This window comes from Bos javanicus, chromosome 20, assembly GCF_032452875.1.
Source record: "Bos javanicus breed banteng chromosome 20, ARS-OSU_banteng_1.0, whole genome shotgun sequence".
NCBI lineage: Eukaryota > Metazoa > Chordata > Mammalia > Artiodactyla > Bovidae > Bos > Bos javanicus.
Genome location: NC_083887.1, coordinates 23,812,427 through 23,830,656, shown reverse-complemented (window position 1 = coordinate 23,830,656; position 18,230 = coordinate 23,812,427). Strand labels below are relative to the sequence as shown.

The 18,230-nt window shown below is 40.2% G+C and overlaps 1 protein-coding gene and 1 long non-coding RNA gene across 13 annotated transcripts in view; one reads left to right on the top strand and one right to left on the bottom strand.

The window, feature by feature from the left end:
• Positions 1 to 701, bottom strand: part of CDC20B (cell division cycle 20B) — a 133,930-nt gene extending 133,229 nt beyond the window's left edge. For 5 of the 7 annotated variants that reach the window (XR_009731760.1, XM_061393526.1, XM_061393530.1 and 2 more), the window contains exon 1: positions 507 to 594. The gene's annotated coding sequence lies outside the window, so the exon portion shown is untranslated. Of the gene's footprint in view, positions 1 to 506 lie in introns of all 7 variants that reach the window. The other 2 variants (XM_061393527.1, XM_061393529.1) reach the window with 2 other exon arrangements.
• Positions 702 to 761: 60 nt separating this feature from the next.
• On the top strand, positions 762 to 18,230 carry LOC133233587 (uncharacterized). Of its 6 annotated transcripts, none has more exons than XR_009731765.1 (6): positions 762 to 838; positions 6,893 to 6,996; positions 11,000 to 11,072; positions 15,208 to 15,320; positions 15,831 to 16,357; positions 16,886 to 18,230. It is a non-coding gene; the product is annotated as an uncharacterized LOC133233587 (long non-coding RNA). The 6 variants fall into 6 exon arrangements; XR_009731763.1 differs by having other exon boundaries at positions 10,898 to 11,072; positions 17,484 to 18,230; XR_009731762.1 differs by having other exon boundaries at positions 10,898 to 11,072.

Genomic DNA, 18,230 nt, shown 5'->3' with positions numbered 1-18,230 from the left:
TCTTAACTTTTTGTCAAATATGTTTTACGAATAACGGGCTAATTCAAATGTTCAGGGCCTGTGTAATTTACTATCCTCAAAATATCTTTAGGAGTGGATTTTGAAGATAGATTTGTAATAATGAGAAAGGCTGTGAGGAAGATCCCTTGGCAAAGGCCAGAGTCCACCTCGAAGGATGTGGAATAAGAAGGTGACGGGGAAAACAGGTGGTTTAGAGAGGCACAGAGAAGGGCGAGAGAGGGAAGAAGCTTTTCCGGGCTCATCTCTTGCTGGTGCTCTGAGTCTGAGCAGGGTTCTACCGATGGGAAGGAAAAGGATATCCAAGCTTCCCAAACGCAGCGGGTTTTGTTACTTACATGATCACATTTTCACTCTAAATAATAACAACGTTCACTATCTCAGAAATGTACAATATACAAAGTAAGCTCCCTTCACCCGCTCTCCCAAGCTACTATTCCTTTCCTCAAAGCATCGTCAAACCTTTTCCAACGTATTTACAGACTTACACATAAATAATCCGGCTCTGTGAAGCTTTCTACATAGATGGGATCTTACTATGCTTATCTGTTTCGCAACTTGCTTGTTCTACTTCACTGATTTCAACTGCTTTCCCAGAAACGCAAACCAGAGAGCTCCCCCGCCCCAATTCCAACGGTCTGTTGGCGCGGCGCTCGGACCGCGGCTCCTCCCGCGCGGCTGGAGGCTGGTAGCGCGTCCACAACCCAGCTCGCGCTCCAGCGCCCGCGCGCCCGCCCCACCCGCCCTGCGCGCGCGCCTTACGGGACAGGAGGGACGGTTGGTGTTTGCGCCAACGGTCCGGGGACACAAGCCACGCCGGGTGAGGGGAAAGCCTGCGTGGGGCCGGAGAGGAGGGGGACGGTGGGTGTGCGGGTGCGAGACTGGATGAAGACGGACTTCAGATCTCTCCATTATGGAGGAGGAGTGAGGGGAAAGGGAGGAAACTAATAAACTCTCCGAGAGTGCTTTCTCCCCAAAATACATAGCTTAAAATAGGGCGGGGGAAGAAATCAGTGTATCCCCTTATAATTCTGACTATGAGTAGGACTCTAAAAACGTAACCTGTGAAGGTTCTAGCTCTGTAAAAGCGTCAATCAGAAGAGTAGCCAGTAGAGTCCGTCACCTCTGGTTACACGACATTTTTCAATTAGCAGTAAAAGTACATGCATGTTGTCCCGTTACTGAATGATTTCTTAAGAGTCTGTCCCTTTAAAATGTTTTTCGCCATCCATACCCCAGTTAATGACGATGGAGAGTAAAGTCTGCAGCTGAAAGCATAAAAATCATATCCCTTCCCCTCCAACCACTTAACTCATTTCCCCCTTCTCTTTCTCGGCAGGGTAGCTCTTACATAGGGTATTAAGTTATTTCCCCACGAATTTAAGGGATGGAAAGTTAACTATCAAGCCAAAATGAGAACAAATCTGTATAAAACACAACAGATGAAGTCAGGCATATGAACATGATACCCCCTCAAAGAAAAGAGGGCTCATAAAGGCTCTAGATCTGAAAATTCTTTTATTAGATATCCTACCAGCACTTCAAATACAACATAATCCAAAACAGAATTGAGAATCTTTCCCTATTCCCATCCTCCCCAAATGACCTCTTCTTTTTGTTTGCACCTTGTTCCCAATATTGCTATCTTCCTTGTGGAGCAAAGTCAAAGTCACCCTTAACTCTCCCTTTATCATGTACTGAAATCTGCTATCAAAGACAGGTTTTTTCCTCTGTAGTGTTGATTCCATCTGTCCTCCTTTTGAAGATTACAAGAACCTAACTGATAATTCAACCTCTAGTCTACTCCACCTCCCTTCATGTCACATGTTTATTTGTACCCAGCAAGTACCATGCACTAGGCAAAGCAGTGGAGACCCAGAGACAAAGCTTTTAAAGGCAGTAAGCATCATCTTGAGCTAATCATATTTCTCCCTTGCCCCAAATCCCTGAAAGGATCTTCTTTACACACAGAATTAAGCTCTAAATTTTCTAGCTCAAATACAAGTCCTCTGTGATTTTAACATCTCTTTACCTTTCTTGCATCATCTCCCACAATTCCACCAAAATATCTCTAGTCCTCCATGCTGTGGGTAAGGCCCAGCACTGTCCTGCCTCCAGGCCTTTGCTGAGGGAGCCTCACCTTAGAGCTCTTTTTCCCTATCTTCTCCTGGCAATCTGATCATAAAATTTCAGTTCCCATTTCCCAAAAGCCTTCTCAGATCTTCTTAGATGGAATTTTTTCTTCTCCTTATGTTCCCATAGCATATCTTTTGTACTGCTTGTCTACTTAATTCCAGCTTTTACATATAAGTATGTGTGTGTGTTCCCCACTGTATTGTAACCTTCAAGTATTCAAGAATCTTGCTTTTTCATCTCTGTGTCCTCTTTAGAGAATAGCTCACTGCCTTGCACGTAGTAAACTTTGTACATCGTTGTCATTCAGTAAATGTTTGCTGAATTGATTTGCAGATTTGAGATTAGGATCTTTCCCAAATCATGGAACTAGGATTTGTTGTTGTTGTTTAGTCCATAAGTCATGTCTGACTCTTTGTTGCCCCATGGACTATAGCCCAGGCTCTTCTGCGCCCGTGAGATTTCCCAGGCAAAAATACTGGAGGGTGTTGCTATCTCCTTCTCCAGCGGATCTTCCCAACCCAGGGATTGAACACCAGTTACCTGCTTAGCAGGCAGATTCTTTACCACTGAGTCACCTGGGAACTAGGACAATAGAGCCACAAAAGAAAGACCTTCCTGCTGCTGCTGCTAAGTCGCTTCAGTCGTGTCCGACTCTGTGGGATTTTCTCTGGCCCTCTGTCCACGGGATTTTCCAGGCAAGAGTACTGGAGTGGGTTGCCATTGCCTTCTCCTAAAGACCTTCCTACTACTTGCTAATTGTGTGACTTGAAAATGTTATTTGGCCCCTGTTAAGTCTCAAGTTCCTCATCTGCAAAATGTGATAATTATTTTCTACTGTACCGATTTATGATGAGAATGAAGAGAAATCATATAAGGCCTCTAAGATAATAATTTTTTTCTTTTGAGATAAAGTAATGGCACTTAGCTGTCTAACTTAAAAGAGTGTTTGAATAATACATCTCTATAAAGCACTTGTCAAGAGAAGACTATCCTTGGGCCCAGAGCCTACACATAATAGATGTCTGACACATAGCAGATGGTCAATAAATATTATGTGAGTGAATACATTCTAAAATTCCAACCTCATTATCTAAATAGAAATATCCTAAATCAAAAGGAATCCATGTGGCTTCTCTGGTTTGATGATTATATCATTAGAATACTCATATATTCCAATTCTGTGCTCACCATGCAACCTTTTGATTTAAGACTTAAGCTCAAGTTTGAGAAAAACTACCCCTGACAGGGACCTGCCCTACTCTAGACAGTTACATATCTACAATTGGAAATGAACTGAATTCTGATTTATCCTCCAGATTTGAGCTAGGGTAATGTAAATTAGTACCTCATAATTGTTCTGAATTGAGAACATTTCTGGAGAAGTAGAATAGAAACTGGATGGGTGAAAGGACAGTGGACTTCTAGTGCAAGCTAGACACTCTTGTCCTGCCATTAACTTGCAGTGTGATTTTAGCCAAGTTACTCCTCTCCCAAAAGTCTGATTACTTATAAAATTAGGAGTTCTAATATTCTTTCCACCTCTGTATCATCAGATCAGATCAGATCAGTCGCTCAGTCCTGTCCGACTCTTTGTGACCCCATGAATCGTAGCACGCCAGGCCTCCCTGTCCATCACCAACTCCCAGAGTTCACTCAGACTCACGTCCATCGAGTCAGTGATGCCATCCAGCCGTCTCATCCTCTGTCGTCCCCTTCTCCTCCTGCCCCCAATCCCTCCCAGCATCAGAGTCTTTTCCAATGAGTCAACTCTTCGCATGAGGTGGCCAAAGTACTGGAGTTTCAGCTTTAGCATCATTCCTTCCAAACAAATCCCAGGGCTGATCTCCTTCAGAATGGACTGGTTGGATCTCCTTGCAGTCCAAGGGACTCTCAAGAGTCTTCTCCAACACCACAGTTCAAAAGCATCAATTCTTTGGCGCTCAGCCTTCTTCACAGTCCAACTCTCACATCCATACATGACCACAGGAAAAACCATAGCCTTGACTAGATGAACCTTTGTTGGCAAAGTAATGTCTCTGCTTTTCAATATGCTATCTAGGTTGGTCATAACTTTCCTTCCAAGGAGTAAGCATCTTTTAATTTCATGGCTGCAGTCACCATCTGCAGTCATTTTGGAGCCCAGAAAAATAAAGTCTGACACTGTTTCCACTGTTTCCCTATCTATTTCCCATGAAGTGATGGGACCAGATGCCATGATCTTTGTTTTCTGAATGTTGAACTTTAAGCCAACTTTTTCACTCACCTCTTTCACTTTCATCAAGAGGCTTTTGAGTTCCTCTTCACTTTCTGCCATAAGGGTGGTGTCATCTGCATATCTGAGGTTATTGATATTTCTCCCGGCAATCTTGATTCCAGCTTGTGTTTCTTCCAGTCCAGCGTTTCTCATGATGTACTCTGCATAGAAGTTAGATAAGCAGGGTGACAATATACAGCCTTGATGTACTCTGTATCATACTGTTCACCAATTAACAACTAAAGTAGGCACTAACAACTTGGTAACACTGCTTTAAGTCACAACTAGAGCAGAGACATTACTTTGCCAACAAAGGTCCCATCTAGTCAAAGCTATGGTTTTTCCAGTAGTCAAGTACGGATGTGAGAGTTCGACTATAAAGAAAGCTAAGAGCCAAAAAATTGATGCTTTTGAACTGTGGTGTTGGAGAAGACTCTTGAGAGTCCCTTGGACTGCAAGGAGATCCAACCAGTCAATCCTAAAGGAAATCAGTCCTGAATATTCATTGGAGGGACTGATGCTAAAGCTGAAATTTCAATACTTTGGCCACTTGATGTGAAGAACTGACTCATTGGAAAAGACCCTGATGCTGGGTAAGACTAAAGGCAGGAGGCGAAGGGGACGACAGAGGATGAGATGAGATGGTTGGATGGCATTACCAACTCAATGGACATGAGTTTGAGCAAGTTCTGGGAGTTGGTGATGGACAGGGAAGCCTGGCCTGCTGCAGTCCATGGGATCGAAAAGAGTCTGACACGGCTGAGCAGCTGAACTGAACTGAGTCATCATCTCGCCGTTTCTGACCATGCAACTCGAATGCCAATAAACTGATTAGGACTAGAAACCCTAACATTTATCTTGGAAGACATTCCCCCATGGGTCTCTTATATTCCTGCATGTCTTGTTGAATATGTTAAGGATGGGATGCAAAGTCTGAATGAATGACTGGTAAACCATTTCTCAGAATTTGCAAAAAGCAGTCTTGAGGTATGGGGTAACCTCTCCATCTGGAACAAAGAACAGGCTTTCTTCTGCTCACTGTAAAAGAAACAGATTCCCCAACTAAGTTTCCCTCTTCTCTAATGCAACCTACTGTGGGGAAAGGCATCTATTTGGACCCTTCACATCATCCCTGTGGGATTTGGGGACAAGGTGAATTGATGTAAATATGATGTTCATGCCTCTTGCTGTGTTGTGAATAACAAAGTCCTTTGTTCTTAAGAAAAAATTATAGCTATGTGTGGCAATAGATGGGGCTTCCCTGGTAGCTCAGCTGGTAAAGAATCTGCTGCAATGCGGGAGACCTGGATTCGATCCCTGGGTTGGGAAGATCCCCTGGAGGAGGGCATGGCAACCCACTCCAGTATTCTTGCCTTGGAGAATCCCCATGGACAGAGGAGCCTGGCGGGATACAGTCCATGAGGTTGCAAAGAGTCGGATATGACTTAGTGACTAAGCACACACAGCATAGCATGGTGACAGATGTCAACTAGATTTATTGTGGTGTTCATCTCCCAACATATACAAATACCAAATCATGTTGTACACCTGAAGCTAATATAATATTATATGTCAGTTATACTTCAACAAAAAAATTTTTAATTAAAATCTTTTGTCTCTGACAGCACCCATGCAACAGTAATAGGCTAATTTATCAGATTTAAATAGGATAAAATAAAATTGAAGACCTATACCCTTAAGTGATAAGTTAATATGAGGGCAGAAAACCAAGTTTCATATAACCATAGATTTTTTATGTTTGCTCTTCTGTGTCATTTTCATAGTCCAAGTTCAAGACATCTGCAGATGGCTGGAAACTTAGATGTTAGAGAAATTTAGTTAGCCCATAGTGTACTAACAAGATCAAAATTATTATTTCAATCTCTGCACAATTTAGTTTACTAGATTTATTTTTTAATTTTATAAATATTTGGATACCTACATTAGAAGTCAGTTAACACAAATGTGACAGATAAAAATTTTAAAGGCTCAACAATACAATGCATTAAAAATTTGCATTCTAAATAGATGAAACTTGTTCTATGGTTAAAATTTTCAATATAATTCCAGCTAAGCCATTATATCCTCTTATAATCCTAATTAAAATAATGTGTTTAAAGGACCAACCTGGCCTATTATACTCTAAATCTTCCGATTTAAGTTTTTAATTTTATTTATTACATACATTTTAGTAAGAATGAAGTAGGTTACACTCAACAAAAGCATTCTACTTGATTTATTTTTGTTTAAAATTCTGTATTGTTCTACTTAACAAATTAAGGCATCTCCAGAGACTAAAGCTTGGTCTTCCTTTGTCTTCTTCGTTTTCCTTTTTCTTAGTAGCTACTATTGGTTCATTCTTAGTAAGCTTTTGAAATGTTTAAATAGCATGCTGATAATCAGTTGAGAAGCAGGGCAAGACCTAAAATTTGAAGTTTTTGCCAATTTCTGTGTTGTAAATATTTCTACCATTGCCTCTTTCAGGTTACCAACATGACATGCAGCAATGGGAAGAGGAGAGCACTGCAGATAAGCTCCAGCCCACCACTGCGAGGGTTTCCTCTTAACACCATACCTACTCTCCACGGGTAATCTCAACCTTGTTCATGGTGTCAGTTACCTATACCTAATCCAGACAAACAAGCTTCACAAGCACCTCAGACTTTTACTAAGAGCAGACTAAAGACCTTCCCCCAAAATCTTGGCCTCCTCCAATATTCACTGACTCAGTGAATGTGCTGTAATCCATCCAGTGATATAAGCCAGCATCCTTGATATCTCATTCCTTTTCTTTGTTTTATCCACTACCAGATCCAGTCAATTTTACCTCCTAAATTTTACTCACTTTTCACAACCATCTTCTTAGTCTGAGGTACCATAAATTCTTTTTTTAATTGAAAAAAAAAAGATGATAAAATCACAAGAGTAAACTAAATGTGAAAAAAGCTTAAAAATTACAATGAATTTGATGCTCTTTCCCTAACTGGATGTATTTGCATTGAAAACATACAGATAGTTTGGAATTTTAATCTTTAAATGATCCTTTTCATTCATTCTCTTAGAAAAAGCACATGTAAGTTTTAAGAGGTCTTGTTCTGCTAATATCAAGAAATGAATAAAGCAATTTATGGATCATCTGCAACCTAACAAAGTGAAACCTGGGACATAGAAGTGAATGTGGCTCAGTTGTGTCCAACTCTTTACGACCCCCATGTACTGTATGGTCCATGGAATTCTCCAGGCCAGAATACAGGACATAGAAGATGAGAGAAAAAGGCTAAAGGTTTCCAAAGGAAGAGATGATGGAAAGTCTGGGATTTGAAGTCCTGTGGTTCAAATCTATTATGAGACTATGACAAGAACCCACCATTCTGAGATGTCTTCAGCAAAGTGTGTGAGCATCTTCCTCTAACCAAGCTCTTGCTACAAATCTGTAGAGATGCAGCCATCAGTGATAATACCTCTGGCCCTAACAATAGCCAGGACTGTCTGGCTATTCTCCCATATCCTTTCTTCTTCTCTAACCCATTTTTTGTTATAGTAAAGTCAGAGTGATCCCTTTTAAGGAGAGATCATGTCACTCCTCTGCTTAAGTCTTCCTAAGACCAGAATCTTCACAAGGCCAAAAGTTCCTCTATGATCTGGCCTCTGCTTTTCTCTCCAGCCTCACCTGGAACCATACACCCCTTTGCATTGTATTTGCAGTAACCTTTCCTTTTCTTAAAGAAACCATATTCCTTTCATCTTGAGATTTTCATATATTTCATTCCTCCTAATGCCCCTAGGCATTATGTACATATGTATATATGTACATAAATGTAATTCTTAATAACTATAGTTAATCACGATGGTGTGATCACTCACCTAGAGCCAGACATCCTGGAATGTGAAGTCAAGTGGGCCTTAGAAAGCATCACTATGAACAAAGCTAGTGGAGGTGATGGAATTCCAGTTGAGCTATTTCAAATCCTGAAAGATGATGCTGTGAAAGTGCTGCACTCAATATGCAGGCAAATTTGGAAAACTCAGCAGTGGCCACAGGACTGGAAAAGGTCAGTTTTCATTCCAATCCCAAAGAAAGGCAATGCCAAAGAATGCTCAAACTACCGCACAATTGCACTCATCTCACATGCTAGTAAAGTAATGCTCAAAATTCTCCAAGCCAGGCTTCAGCAATATGTGAACCGTGAACTTCCTGATGTTCAAGCTGGTTTTAGAAAAGGCAGAGGAACCAGAGATCAAATTGCCAACATCCGCTGGATCATGGAAAAAGCAAGAGAGTTCCAGAAAAACATCTCTTTCTGCTTTATTGACTATGCAAAGCCTTTGACTGTGTGGATCACCATAAACTGTGGAAAATTCTGAAAGAGATGGAAATACCAGATCACCTGACCTGCCTCTTGAGAAATCTGTATGCAGGTCAGGAAGCAACAGTTAGAACTGGACATGGAACAACAGACTGGTTCCAAATAGGAAAAGGAGTTCATCAAGGCTGTATATTGTCACCCTGCTTATCTAACTTCTATGCAGAGTACATCATGAGAAACGCTGGACTGGAAGAAACACAAGCTGGAATCAAGATTGCCAGGAGAAATATCAATAACCTCAGATATGCAGATGACACCACCCTTATGGCAGAAAGTGAAGAGGAACTCAAAAGCCTCTTGATGAAAGTGAAAGAGGTGAGTGAACAAGTTGGCTTAAAGTTCAACATTCAGAAAACAAAGATCATGGCATCTGGTCCCATCACTTCATGGGAAATAGATGGGGAAACAGTGGAAACAGTGTCAGACTTTATTTTTCTGGGCTCCAAAATGACTGCAGATGGTGACTGCAGCCATAAAATTAAAAGATGCTTACTCCTTGGAAGGAAAGTTATGACCAACCTAGATAGCATATTCAAAAGCAGAGACATTACTTTGCCAACAAAGGTTCGTCTAGTCAAGGCTATGGTTTTTCCTGTGGTCATGTATGGATGTGAGAGTTGGACTGTGAAGAAGGCTGAGCGCCAAAGAATTGATGCTTTTGAACTGTGGTGTTGGAGAAGACTCTTGAGAGTCCCTTGGACTGCAAGGACATCCAACCAGTCCATTCTGAAGGAGATCAGCCCTGGGATTTGTTTGGAAGGAATGATGCTAAAGCTGAAACTCCAGTACTTTGGCCACCTCATGTGAAGAGTTGACTCATTGGAAAAGACTCTGATGCTGGGAGGGATTGGGGGCAGGAGGAGAAGGGGACGACAGAGGATGAGATGGCTGGATGGCATCACTGACTCGATGGACGTGAGTCTGAGTGAACTCTGGGAGTTGGTGATGGACAGGGAGGCCTGGCGTGCTACGATTCATGGGGTCGCAAAGAGTCGGACAGGACTGGGCGACTGAACTGAACTGAATGCCCCTCCTCCTCAACCTAGTTAATTTCTTCCCTGATTCCAGAGTTCAAACATAACTTCCTTTCTTAACTTTTCAAATTATATCCTAACCCCTAATTTTTGATGCCAGAGCACCCTCTTCTTCTGATTAGGATTTATCATAATTCACCCCACTTCGAAGGAAGTGGTAAATATATGAGATTCAGCTACAGGAGATCTTGGACAAGATCTCTTATTTAATTTCTCTTGTCCAGGAGACTTTGGACAAGATCTCGGCTTCAATTTTCCCAAATATAAAGCAAAGTTTAAATTAAAGCCTCTACCTTAGGTACATAGCTCTGATTTCTATGATTCCAAGTAAAGGTTATTCCAGGAGGTTGTATAATGTAGATATTAAGAAACTGGACTCTGGAGTCACCTTAGTTCCAATACCACCCTCTTCTTTATAATAATTTATATATTATGATCTAAGTATGATGTTCTGAAAGAAAATAAGTTAGAAACATTCACATTCCCTTTCTAATCAATTTTTTAAATGCCCCACATCAAAATTTTAAAACTCTGCATTGAACACAGCCAGGCAGAAAAAAATCAGACATTCTCATAATAATGGATTAAATTAAAACTAACATTGTCTTTATTATGCCTAATCATCAGGTATTTGACGTAGCTCAAATCAATAAGAATGCATTTGCACTAAATTAAAATGAAATTTTTTCCTGAAGGTGGCACTGTGAACAAGGAAAAGTAATAAATCCACTAAATTTTTCAGGACTACAGGACTATATTATTAGGTTAAAAAAAAAAAAGCAACATAATATGCATCCTGGTACCTTTGACTTCTAACTTGCCATTTTCTTTTCACTTTGATTCTTTAAATTCATTGTTAATTGTAGGTGTACCCATTAGCTTTTTGAGTAAGTTTTTAAATTGGTATTTCCTTAATAAAAAAACAACTAATAGCTGAAATTTATTGAATGCTAACTATATTCAGCCACTGTACTACAAACTTCAGCAGTGAATTAAAGGAAGGAGGTTTTGGTTTGGTTTGGTCTGTACCACGCAGCATGTGGGATCTTGGTTCTCCTACTAGGGATCGAACCTGTGCTTCCTTGCAGGGGGAACCTAGATTCTTAACCACTGGACCACGAGGGAAGTCCCAGGAGCTCTTCTAAAGTAATATTTAACTCACACAGCTCCAACCTACTTGATTTTGCTAGGGAATTGAAGCATTTATAAACTTGTTTCTCTGCTTACCGCCTCCCGCTCCGGGACAACACGTAAGGAGACGAGGTAGGATGTTTGTCTTTATTCACAGGAGATTTGACTAAATAAGAGCCTTTACTTTGTTACCTGCTGCCAAATAAAAGTGAAGATCTCATCAAGGACATTTTCTGTTTCCTGTTGTTAAACACCAGTTGACATGCACCAGAATCAGACCTATTTTATAGCAAGGTACAAGCCACCTAAATTATTTTGTCATCCAGTGTAGGAAGGTGTGAGTCCTAAAACCTAAAAGTTTACTGTTACCTTACTGCCAAGAAGCTAGTACAATTTTAGAACAACCTTCAAAGTTTAAGAGCATAATTTGAGTACATGGATTGGCTGTGTGCCACAGGGGCTACCATTCTTAATTTTTCTTGAGGTTTTATAGCTTTATCTCCTAGATATTAGTTTTTCAAATTGCTCAGAAAACTTCAATTGTCTCACTATTATGGAAAACTTGCCCCTCAGCTGAAGCACAAGACTGTTAGACCATCACACTTAAATGAAACACTTCCAACTATACTTATCCAATGAGTAAATATACCTGTGTAAATACAGAAGCATTTAGTTAACATTTCAAACAGTTCAAATTAGCAACTTGGTCATAATTTCAACACAATTATGTTTACATTTCAGTAATACTATACACAATGACCTGATTTACTAGAGTAAGGCAGAGGAAAAGCTTCTTAAATTCTTCACGGGACTAGGAAACACACAATAGCATACAGAGTCTCATGGCTGGCAATTCCTTTAAACACTGACAAAAATCAGCATAGTTACTGTAGGCAGGACTAAACTCTGGCTGCTCTCTAGTTCTCTGAGAGATCATGGTTATGTTCAACTCCTGCTCAATAGACAGCACACACTACAGGGTAAACAGAGAACTGAGTTCATTTCTACCCTTGGAGAGCTCTTGGACTAAAAGTGAAAAGGAAACAAGCACAGTAATAGTTTTAATATTGACAGTCTGCAAGAGGGGACACATGAAAATGCAAGGTGTTGTGGGATATTCATTTATATAAATATATTGTCATCTGTAAGCTTCCTAAGATTAAATAATTTCAATTCCTATTTCTCAGTGCTTTGTTTACTGTGCTATTCTGAAGCCTCAGGTTTCAATACTTATCTTAGATTATAGAACTCAAAACTGTCCCACCATTATAAAGGCTGGAAAATCTGAATTTTGGAAGAAATGCCTTACTTCCCTTGATTTCCTACAATTTTGTTCATTTTTGAGAGAATTATAGAAATGAGCGTAATCCCATATATATTTTTAAATATCCAGCCACAGGGTGTTGATTAAATAAGCTATTCCACATATATATAATGAAGTGAAGTCATTAAAATGTTTCAGAGATGAAAATCATGAAAGAATCATCACTGCCATTCAGTTCAGTTGCTCAGTCATGTCCTATTCTTTGCAACCCCATGGTGTGCAGCACACCAAGCTTCCCTGTCCATCAGCAACTCCCAGAGCTTGTTCAAACTCATGTTCATTGAGTCAGTGATGCCATCCAACTATCTCATCCTCTGTCATCCCCTTCTCCTCCTGCCTTCAGTCTTAACCAGCATCAGGGTCTTTTCCAATGAGTCAGTTCTTCACATCAGGTGGACAAAGTATGGACCTAACAGAAGCAGATGATATTAAGAGGCAGTGGCAAGAATACACAGAACTATACAAAAAAGATCTTCATGACCCAAATAACCACAGTGGTGTGATCACTCACCTAGAGCCAGACATCCTGGAATGTGAAGTCAAGTGGGCCTTAGGAAGCATCACTGCAAACAAAGCTAGTGGAGGTGATGGAATTCCAGTTGAGCTATTTCAAATCCTAAAAGATGATGCTGTCAAAGTGCTGCACTCAATATGTCAGCAGATTTGGAAAACTCAGTAGTGGCCACAGGACTGGAAAATGTCAGTTTTCACTCCAAAGAAAGGCAATGCCAGAGAATGTTCAAACTACCACACAATTGCACTCATCTCACATGTTAGTAAAGTAATGCTCAAAATTCCCCAAGTCAGGCTTCAACAGTACGTGAACCATAAACTACCAGATGTTCAAGCTGGATTTATAAAAGGCAGAAGAACCAGAAATCAAATTGCCAGCATCTGTTGGGTCATAGAAAAAGCAAGAGAATTCCAGAAAAACATCTACTTCTGCTTTATTGACTATGCCAAAGCCTTTGACTGTGTGGATCATAACAAACTGGAAAATTCTTCAAGAGATCGGAATACCAGACCACCTTACCTGCCTCCTGAGAAATCTGTATACAAGTCATGAAGCAACAGTTAGAATGGGACATGGAACAACAGACTGGTTCCAAATCAGGAAAGGAGTACGTCAAGGCTGTATATTGACATCCTGCTTATTTAACTTCTATGCAGAGTACATCATGTGAAATGCTGGGCTGGATGAAGCACAAACTGGAATCAAGATTTCCAGGAGAAATATCAATAACCTCAGATACACAGATGACACCACCCTTATGGCAGAAAGTGAAGAGGAACTAAAGAGCCTCATGATGAAAGTGAAAGAGGAGAGTGAAAAAGCTGGCTTAAAACTCAACATTCAAAAAACAAAGATCATGGCATCTGGTCTCATCACTTCATGGCAAATAGATGGGGAAACAATGGAAACAGTGAGAGATTTTATTTTTCTGGGTTCCAAAATCACTGCAGATGGTGACTGCAGCCATGAAATAAAAAGATGCTTGCTCCTTGGAAGAAAAACAATGTCCAACCTAGACAGCATATTAAAAAGCAGAGACATTACTTTGCCAACAAAAGTCTGTCTAGTCAAAGCTATGGTTTTTCCCATAGTCCTGTATGGATGTGAGAGTTGGGTCTAAAAGGAAAGCTGAGAGCCGAAAAATTGATGCTTTTGAACTATGGTGTTGGAGAAGACTCTTGAGAGTCCCTTGAACTGCAAGGAGATCCAACCAGTCCATCCTAAAGGAAATCAGTCCTGAATATTCATTGGAAGGACTGATGTTGAAGCTGAAACTCCAATACTTTGTCCACCTGATGTGAAGAACTGACTCATTTGAAAAGACCCTGATGCTGGGAAAGATTGAGAGCAGGAGGAGAAGGGGACGACAGAGGATGGGATGGTTGGATGACATCACCAACTTGATGGACATGAGTTTGAGCAAGCTCCAGGAGTTGGTGGTAGACAGGGAAGCCTGGCGTGCTTCAGACCATGGGGATGCAAAGAATCGGACACGATTGAGTGACTGGGCTGAATTGAACTGTGGAGATGGTGGCAAAACCCTTGAATACACTAAAAAATGTTAAGTTGCACATTTCAAATCAGTGAATTACATAGTATGTAAAATGTATTACAATAATTCTGTTGAAAAAAAAAAAAAGAATCCCTTGGTTCAATCAGCTATTGTTGGTGATGTGGATGATGAGGGCGAGAGTTGGGTGATAGCCTAAACCAAACAGAACCAGTCCTGTGTCCTTAGATCACTTCCCAGAAAAGGGGAGTCATGATGTGCTTGGAAGCAACCCTAAGAGGTATCTTCTACATTAGGAATTTCCATTATAAAGAAATAAATGAAAGAGAAATCCTGAAACCTTGAGGGTTAGGCATGATCTTATAAAAGTGCTCAAAACCATCATTATCCCTCACAGAACAGTGTATCTGTATTTGCTTTAAACCATGGCATGACTTAAAAATAATTGAATTTTCCACATCCTATACCTAAATGCAATTTCTAATTATTACTTGGCTATCCATATAAATCCTAAGTAAATCTGTGGTGTTTCTTTTCCCTTGCATCAGTACAATATGAATAAATGTAAATAATTGTTATGTCTGATTTACATTGTGTTTTGTTAAGCAGCTAAAAGTAAATATTGAAAATAGAAGGAAATGGCAACCCACTCTAGTATTCTTGCCTGAAGAATCCCATGGACAGAGGAGCCTGGCAGGCTACAGTTCATGGGGTCACAAGAGTCGGACGCGACTTAGCGACTAAATCACCACCACCACCATGCAAGTTTGAACAGCTGTTTGCCTAAAGGAAGGCTATAGATCTTAAAGTGCAGGGCTAACTGAATCAAAGCAAATTACTATCCTAAGTATGCAGATTTCCTTACATGGAATGATACTCAATTTTCTTTGTTTGTTTGTTTTGTTGCCACACCTTGCAGCTCCTGGGGATCACTGACCAGGGACTAAACCCTGGTTCCGCACAGTGAAAGTCTTAACCAATGGACCACCAAGGAATTCCCAATGGTACTCAGTTTTAACCATCCTATTTCATGTAAGTTTTCATTACAAATGGTCTTAGATTAATTCTAGATGTAAGTGGCAATACATTATGAACAACTAGATGAAAATAATACACAGGACCTCATAAATGAGTGAATCAAAGTTCACTCCAGGAAGAAAGAGGTACTAGATGAAGATGGATTCGTTAATACGAGAATATATTTTTTTCAAAGAAAAATCTGTTAGGTACTTGGGATGGCAAGAAAAACTCAGTTAACCCAGTGAGTTAGAATAAAAATGTAGAACTTTTAAATAACATTTTTAATAGGGCTTATGGTCACATGATAATACATTTTTAAGCTTTTCAGAATTGTGGGACATTGAGATATGCATAAAATGTTCTCTCTTTTTAAATCAATGCATCTTTTCCCAGGGGACTAAGATGCCTCCAGGACCTGGGCAAGTTTCCTTCTATAACTCAATCTGAGATACCTTGAGGCAGGGAATTCCACTGGGAAGGAAGAATTGGATTCAATTTACTGTTTCTGGATTTCCTCCCCAGGATTGCCTAGAAGAGTTAAGAAACTGTTGTGAATGTCTCCAGCACTCAATAAAATTGCTCTCTAGATCCCTACATTTGACAAGTAGGCTCCAGAATTCAGCCGTGAGCAAGGACACCACATTTGCTCTCCAAATGCAATCTATGCCCACACTTTTGACATTAACGCATACCTATATTTTTACTTCATGGGCAGTTTTCTCCAGTTGGAAGAAGAGAGAAGGAGGAGTTAGATTCCAGTGAGAAGGATTTTATACACCTTGCTGGCTTTGAGATTTAGGGGCCCACATGCAAGAGCCAGAATGACAGCTCTAGGAGTAAAGACAAGTCCCCAGTTTGCAGCAAGCCAGGCAATACAGACACTGGCCCTGCCATCATAAGGAACTGGATTCTGCCAACAATCAGACTGAGTTTGGAAATGGAATCCTCCCAGAGTCTCTAAATAAGAATCCAGCCAACACCTTGATTTCCAAGAAATCCAGAGCAGAGAACCCAGCTTAGCCATCTCTGATCTACAGAACTATGAGATAGTAAGTTTGTGTTGTTTTAAGCACTAACTTTATGGCAATTTGTTACCGCAGCCATAGATAACTAATACAAACAGATAACTATAGTGTTTGTCAGGTAACAGGCACTGTGTCAAGCATTTGAGATGCATCACCTGGATCAGTCTCACAATGTCTATTGTCCTGGTTTCAAAATTGAGCAATAAGACCCAAGTCACCGAACTGGCCAGTCCCCTCAGGACCATGATAGGAATCAACCATCTCTATGTGACTGCAGAACCTTTGACCATTTCTATACAATGGTCCACTGCTGCTATTCAATAATCATGTGTATAGAGGATCCAAGTTTTAAATACACACAAACATACTTATACATTCACATATGTATATATATTAAAAATTTCTGAAAGAAAATATACCAAAATATTCAGAATTGTATCTTTAGATGGTAGGATTATCACTTCTTACTTCATTATGGTTTCCTGTTTATCTGAATTACTTTACAATGAGCATATTCTACTTGCATAACATTTTTATTTCCTTTTTTTTTAGTTAAAAGATGAAGGTGAAAATTTATTAAGGAGAATCCGACCTGAGTACCAATCATTTCTTTCATCTTATTCCCAGAGACTCCCACACTTAAAGACTCATCACATACCCAGGTCTCGGGCTCTAGCTGCAGCCCTCCAAGTGCTTCCGTCCCTTTCAGGCTCCCAGGTCCCCAAAGGAAGGCCAAGAACTATCGTGGGTCCTCTCTGAGGATGGAAGCCCATCTCACTCCCTGATAGGGGGCCCGAGCTCTGGTGTCAGAGTCTAAGGGACACATTTCTCCTGTCTTTTCTCTTCAGGTTTCTCTACATTAGTGACACCAATCAAACCTCTGTGATAGATCCTGTTAGACAGTCTAAGAGCTTTCCCCAACTCCTTTCCCTCTTGCCTACCTGTCACTATAGTGGCTAGGAGAATGAGAAACTAGATTCCCCAGCCTCCCTTGCAAGTAAGGGTAACTGTGCCTCAGGTCTGATTTTGAGACTAGAGTGAAAACCCACCCGGGAGTTTCCTGGGAAATGCTTTTTTGCTTCCTTAAATAAAGAGACAGAAGCAATCTGTGAAGCTTTCTACCCCTCCTTTCTTTTTATCTTTAATGCAGACAAGATGCCTGAAGCTACAGCAACAATCTTGTGATCATGAAACATCAAACATGAAGACAAATGTCTAATAAATTAGTGGAGCATAAACCATAAAGTCTGGTTTGTTGATAGCATCATTAGCAGATGTTAGCAACTCCTGTCTCACCCGATTATGTGTGAAAAAACAAACCCTTATCTTAAAACCCAAATGTGATTACCTCCATTCTTATCTCAACTGCCTGCTACAGACATTAGAGTACTGGTGCTCTTTTCTGTTAGATGCAGAAATGAGAGAGAGAACTGGGAGAGGGGAGGAGAAAGAAGTAATTGGAGAAAATCCGTTTGTGTTTTCCACATATAGATTGCTTCATGTCCCTAATTTTGTCCTGTCCCATAAAATCCTATGCTGAAACCGAGACATCATGCTTATCACTTATGACACAGATTACAGCCCACAGCATCTATTTTAAGGAGGAGACAGTAAGATTGACATTTAAATTCAGTCATGTGACCTACAGAATCATCCAGCCAATGATTCTACTTATATTTTGATTCAAATAAATTTTTTCATGAATAACTGATAAAATGGAATGCCATTTTATTCCTGTAGCAAACTAAAGGCCATGGGAGTAGTCTGTCTACTTGAAGTGCCAGGACTAAGAAGATACATTGTCTGGACACTTTAACAAAATAAAACCAATTACAAGTCTATTATGTAAATTGTCTGTTATGTCAGATGAGTAATTCTAAATAAATGGGATAAAATA